The 7,336-nt window shown below is 30.8% G+C and overlaps 1 pseudogene; it reads left to right on the top strand.

The window, feature by feature from the left end:
• The first annotated feature begins 3,274 nt into the window (after nt 1-3,274).
• On the top strand, nt 3,275-6,845 carry LOC110671301 (uncharacterized; annotated as a pseudogene).
• Nucleotides 6,846-7,336: the final 491 nt, after the last annotated feature.

Here is a 7,336-nt window from a genome sequence, read left to right as displayed (position 1 = left end):
AGGCACTTTTTCCCATAACATAATTTTAATCATTAATAAAAGATAACCTTTTCGAGAGAAAAATTATTTATTTAAAGAAAATTTGTTTAAATTTTTCCCAACCTTTTAATTTTTTAAAGAAAAATTTTCTGATAAAAATTCCAAGAAAAACTTTTTTAAAAAATATTTTAAAGAAACAATATTTTTAAAGAGACTTTTAAAAAATATTTTTTAAAAATATCCTAAAAATAATTTTTCAATACATTTTTAAGAAAATTAGAATAAAAATATTTAAATAGTAATTCTAAAACATCATATTAAAATCAATTGTTGTGATTCAAATGATCTAACCATTTGAATCAATAAAATTTAAATTTTTTTTAATAAAATAATTTTATTTTATTTTAAAAAAATATCATTAATATGAGAAAAAATAAATAAATTATTTTTAATTAATTACGTCACAAATTAATTAAAAGATGTAATACTATACTAGGTGAAAAGTTATTTAAATTAAATTAATTAAGAAAATTTGAATGAAAATTAATTTAATTGTAATAATAATAATTTATCATTATTTAAAAGTCAAGTTAATTAAGAAATAAAATTTAAATTATAATTAACATATTAAATTAAAAAAATTATATATTACCATTGTGCATGACACGAATATTTTACTAGTATTAATATATTTTCTTCAAATTTTGCATGCATACGCAACTCAACAATATTTTTAAAATTGAATCATTTAATAAGTTGATTGATTCATAAGTTTATCCCTATAATCATCTCAATTTGTTCAATCGAAAAAAATTAATCAAATAAAATTTTAAAAATTATAATTAAAGATAAGGTGATAAAATATGCATTAAATATTAATTTAATTGGACGAAAAAATTGTAGACTTAATTTCCAGTTTAACTAGTTATCCAATTTTTAAAACAATATTAAAGAATTTAATAATTAAATGTTTGTTAGATTGAACTTGGAAAGGAAAATAAAACGTAATTTTAAATGCTAGATTATGATAGTTCAACCAACAATTCTAAAATGTTGATTTTCTTTTATACAACTCAACTCAATTAATTCTTTATCCAAAAAATTTGGAATTGGCTATATGGATTCGCTATCTCCACTCCAAATGATTTTGCGTTAAATCCTCAGAAATGCGTAATGCTTCTAGGTCATGTTGTACTACTTTCCTCCAAGTTAATTTAGGTCTACCCCTTTTTTTCTTTCTATCCTCTAGCATAATGTGCTCTACTTGTCTAACTGAAACCTCTGTATGTCTATGCTTAACATGACCAAACCACATCAATCTTTCTTCTCTCAATTTATCCTCAATTAGCACCACTTATATCTTTTCTCTAATACTCTCATTACGGACTTTATCTAGTTTAGTATGGCCAATCATCCACCTTAACATTTTCATCTCTGCAAGTCTTATCTTAGACACATATAACTCCTTCAGTGCCCAACACTTACTACCATATAATATGGCCGGTCATATGGCTGTACGATAAAATTTTCCTTGCAACTTATTGGGAATCTTGCGATCACATAAAACTCTCATGGCACATCTCCACTTCAACCATTCGGCTTTAATCCTGTGACTAACATCCTCCTCACATCCCCCATCTACTTGAAGGATTAAGCCGAGATATTTAAAGTGATTACTTTGGGACAGTATCACTCCATCCAAGCTAACTCCTTCCCTATCACCAGTTTGGCCTTCACTGAACTTGCAATGCATGTATTCTGTCTTCGTTCTACTTAACTTAAAACCCTTTGACTCTAGAGTATTTCTCTAAAGCTCTAGTTTTGACTCCTTTTCGTGTCTCATCTATCAGAACAATATCATCCACAAATATCATGCACCAATGAATACTCTCTTATATATGTTTCGTCAATTCATCTAAAATTAATGTAAAAAGGTAAAGACTTATAGCTGATCCTTAGTGTAATCCAACTGAGATCGGAAAAATCTCTTGTGTCCCCTCCCACTATGCGCACAATAGTAGTTGCTCCTTCATATATATCTTTTAATACGTGTATGTACCTAATAGATACCCTCTTTTGTTCTAACACTTTTCATAAGAAATCTCTTGGAACACTATCATAAGCCTTCTCTAAATCAATAAAAACCATGTGTAGATCTTTCTTCACATCTCTATATTTCTCCATCAAGCTTCTAATGAAAAAGATCTCTTCTATAGTTAAACGACCGGGCATGAAGCCAAATTGATTGAGAGAGATAGAAATATCATAATGTAGTCGATGCTCCACAACTCTCTCCCACAACTTCATAGTATGGCTTATTGTTTAATTCTCCTATAGTTTGAGCAACTCTGTATACCTTCCTTATTTTTAAAAATAGGTACTAAAATACTCCTCCTCCATTCATCAAGCATTTTGTTTGAGTTTAGAATCTTATTAAATAATTTAGTTAACCATGCCACTCCCATATCTCTCAAACACTTCCACACTTCAATTGGTATTCTATCGGGTCCACAGGCTTAACCCACTTTCATTCTCTTAAGTGCTTCTTTTACTTCTAAAGATCTAATCCTTCTAGTATAATTCATATTCTTTTATATTATTCTATAGTCTATATTCACGCTATTACCATTTTGACTATTATTAAAGAGATCATTAAAATAATTTCTTCATTTTTCTTTAATGTCATCATCTTTCACCAACACTTTTCCTTCTTTATCCTTATACTACAAGAAAATCACAATATTGTGACGGAGTTTTTGTGACGGAATAATTCCGTCACAAATTAAAGACGGATTTGTGACGAATTACATCATTGAATAGATTTGTGACAGAGTATCCATCACAATTTTTTTAGTTATTTTTTTACTATTTTAATTATTGACGAATGAAATATTTCGTCTCTAATTTGTCATAAATTTATGACAGATGAATTTATCCATTACTAATTTTTGACGGACAAATATTACCGTTAAAAATTTTGTAATGAAATAATTATTCACCATAAATTTATGACAGTATAATTATTCATCACAAATTTTTAACAAAAAATAACTGTTGATCACAAATTTTTGACAAAAACATAATTTTATTATAAATTTAAGATAAAAAATAATTATTCACCATAAATTTTTAGCTAAAATATAATTTCATTATAAAATTTATGATGTAATATATTATTTCATCATAAATTTATAATAAATTAATTTATCTGTCACAAATGACAGAATAAGTTAATCATCACAAAAGTTCTGCTTAAAAATTAGAATTTTCTTACCAAACAATCATCCTCTTTATTTTTTCTTCCCTTTTCTCCCCACCTCACTGCCTCTCTCTCTCTCTCTCTCTCTCTCTCTGTCTCTCTGCAGATCTTGATCGTCTCACTACCACACCCAGAACCTGAAAAATGGCCAAAGATCGTAATGGCTCTCTACCTAGCAAGGACAATAGAAAATCCAAAGGAAAAGCTCGAGAAGATATCAGCACCGATTTCGATTCGCAACATAGAAACCTCAGCAAACAAAAAAGGGAAAGTCCATTTATCATTTCGATTTGCAGAAGAAGAAGATAGGAAAAGCAGCAAAAGCATTGAGCGAGAGCGAAGATCGTGAAAGCGACGCAGTAGAAGCTACGATTCGGATTCAGATTTCGACAGTGAAGAGTCGGAATATTCAGAGTCATAGTCTGGTGCGGAGGAAAGTGAGAGTGAGAGTGAGAGTGAGAGCGAAAAGAAGAGGAGGAGGAGGAAGAGAAGGGAAAGGAGGAAGAGGCGAGAGGGGGAGGAGGAGAGGGAAAGGAAAAGGAGGAAGAAGGAAAAAGAAATGAAGAGGAAAAGGAAAGAGAAGAAGAAGAAGAAATAGAAAGAGAAGAGAAAGAAGGATAAATTAAAGAGAGGAAAAAAAGGGGCTGTCTCTAATTCGTGGGGAAAGTATGGGATCATCTCCATTTAGCTGTCATGAGAGGCGGAGTTGAGGTCATTAAAGAATTGGTAATTGAATCCTGTTCAGAGTTGCTCCATGGAGATACAGTTTTCCACTTGCGTGTAAAATTTAACCATCTGGAGGCTTTGACGTTATTGGTGACGATGGCCAAGGAAGGTGAGTTCGCTAGAGGAAATCAAAATGGCAATACAATCTTGCATCTAGTAGTAACGCTAAAGCAATCAGAGGTAAAGCCAGATGGCTATCTTTTTTTTTTCCCCTATTTTCATGCTTCTATACTTGTGGAATGAAGAGATTCTTCTGTTTTTAATACACTGGACAAAGTAAAGCAACAAGAATATAATGTCCATTGTTCAGACTATAAAATACTTGCTTTGCTTGGCTGAAGTAAATTTAATAGCAAATGCCATAAAATGGAATGGGTTTCACGGCCTTGGTTGTGTTGGAGCAGTATTCCAGAGACTTCAAAAGTCTAGAAATTCAACACGCTTTTATAGAAGCTGGTGTTAGAAGATCCAAGGAGCTAAACAGAAGTGCTCCTCCTCAATCAACTATTGCAGCAATTGTTTCAAGCGATTCCAGTATTGCTGCCACTCTTCCAAGTAAAGCATCAAAAGTAAAATCATGGTTTCTGAAACTTATGAAATACTTAGAATATGATAGGGAAGAAACAAGGGGTGCACTGATGATAATAGCTACTGTAATTGCAACCATGACTTTCCAAGCTGGATTGAACCCACCTGGTGGTGTCTGGCAACAAAATTTCAAAGATAGCACTGGCGGCCCTGCTTGTAGTGAGGAATGTCTGTGAAGCTGGAACTGCAATTTTAGCCTACAACTCTTGAAATATAAGAGAGTTGTAGCCTTAAGAGGAAGTTAAGAAGGAAAGCAACGGTTTGGTTTCTACAGCACATGCTAGAGGTATAACAGGTGGAAATTGGATTATTCCAATTCTTGACAGTTTAGACAACAGAATTGACCTTGTTATTGTTGCTTCATCTGAGGAAGATTTTGATGGATACTAGGAGAATGGAAATAGTGAAAGTGACACAAGTGTTGATGGGTGATATGAGTGAAGCATATGATGGACTTACATTTAATTGTTTAACTCAGGTCACGTTATTTACTCTTTGAACATCAGATATTGCTACATTGATGGTCTGATTAAGATGATCAATTGCTACCCCTTGAAATATCAAGAATTTGTGAGTTACATCTATGCTATGACTTTTTCTTCTTTCTTTCTTTTTTATGTTTTATAGCTTTTGTGTGGTCATGGTGAAAGTTTCTTAGATAATTTTACAATGCACTAAACTTTCCAATAATTTCATCATTGCTGATTTTAGTCAGTTCATAGCATTTGCTCATCTTTCCATTCTTCTACTTGGAAATAGCATCAACATTACTGTTGCATGACAAGAACTCGTACTTTTGTGTGGATTTCCTGTTTGTAAAAGAGAATTCACATTCCATAGATATGTAGTAGTTGCATTAGTTTCTCTACTTAAAAGTATAACAAAACTTTATGACTGGTTATTTAGACTCTGTTGATGGTTGGTGTTAATGTCAAATTCTAATTGTTACTGAATAAATGAATATGTTTGCTGGTAAATTAGACTTCTGTATTAATCCGAGATGTGGTAAATTAGACTTGTGTATTAATAAATATTCTAATTTTTTTTTCTAGATTCACAACTGGGATTGAGAATGAGACGTTTCCTTCTCTATGGCATGATAGACATGTGTATTAATCCGAGATGTGATTTTTCTGCAAAACTCACCTTCATATTTTTATTCTCCCATTGCAAGGAAAAAATCTGGCTCTGATGCTTTATTTGCTCTCTGGTTTAATTATTTATTAAGAAAACCTAGAGTGAAAATCACCAAAAGAGTGCTTGTTTTATCTACCATGAAATATGAGGCAAACATAATGGGGTTGCTTTTCACACCTCATATTGGGTCTTGTTTGAAGACCACATGAGTGAAAATGAAAGAAATTTTGACTTTTAGGTTGAGCAATGAGTTGATAAAGAAAAATTCAAAAGTGAAAAATTCAAAGAAAATATAAATATATGTGGGTTTAAGAGAAGAGAAGACAATAGATTTTTAAGAAGTTGCATAAAAAAAATTATAGAAATGACATAATTTTAAGGAGGTAAGATAACATATTTTATGAGGGTAAATTAGCCTAAATGCATGATAGATCTATCTCACATCATTTTCACTGAGGTGGGGGAGGAGTTGGTTGTTCCTTTAAAAGGAAGCATCCTTTCTTCTCACTTCAAAATACTAATAAGTGGGACTTTAATTTTGTGGGCCATTAGTAATTATTATAAAAATTAAAAAAAAAAAGGGAAAAGCCTTTTCTTTCATGGCTTGAATGTTGATCTACCATTGATTTATTAACCAAATGGTTTGGGTTTAGATTTAAGAAGATTGGAAAGGAAGGGCCTAGACAACAAGATACATAAATTGAAAGAGTTTGGAATCTATTTACTTGTTTACTGCTTAAATTTCGTTAAACTATAAATGGGTATGTCTTTACTGTTTCTTGAAAGCTAAGATTTTATCTACTTGTTCTGTTGAAACATTTTGCAGTTATGAAGCTCCAAATATGAGGGATGATCCATTTGATTTTGTATTTGTTTTGGAAAGAATGGATTCTTGACTTGATCAAAACGTAAACGATGGGATTAGGTCTAGAAATATGAGAGAATAGTATAATCAAGTTTTTAGCTGTTTTTGATATACATTACTGCTCGACTTTTCTGTTCAAAATAGAGCCACTATTTCATAGAATTACATGAAAAATAGAAGATGAGCATTTTGAATGTTGATTTAAAATGCACCTTAATTTTGTTGCTCTATAATTTCAAGTTTCCTTAGAGCTTAAATAGTGGACAAAGCCGAATAAATAACTTTAGCTTAGTGTTTACCCTTTTAGTAACTGCGCATCTTGCCTAATGGTAGATATCATGCTATATAAGAACTTAAATATTTGTAACACACGAGATCGGACGTTTTCACCCTTTATCAGTGTTATTAAATTTGGACAGTCCCGTTTGCCTGAATTCTACCATTGTTTTAATTTATCAGAGTTCAATATTATTTTAATTAATAAATATTAAATAAAAAAAGTTATTCAAGTTAGTAACTTGATTAAATAATTATTGTATATATTTAATTTTCACATTTATTGTTATTTGTATTAATATTTATATTTCATTTTCAAAGTTAATGTAAGAGTGATATGATTCAATGTAATATTATTGATTGACTATCATAAATTGAGTTATATTGTTAATATTTTAGAAGTGTTTGTGTTTATGTATAAATATTGCAGCAGTGGATAATATAAGGAGAATATTTTAAGTGTTATTTTACATACATGAATATGATTTTACCTTTAGTAGCAGGTA

Source organism: Hevea brasiliensis, chromosome 3, assembly GCF_030052815.1.
Source record: "Hevea brasiliensis isolate MT/VB/25A 57/8 chromosome 3, ASM3005281v1, whole genome shotgun sequence".
Classification (NCBI taxonomy): Eukaryota; Viridiplantae; Streptophyta; class Magnoliopsida; order Malpighiales; family Euphorbiaceae; genus Hevea; species Hevea brasiliensis.
This window is presented reverse-complemented; position numbering and strand designations above follow the sequence as displayed.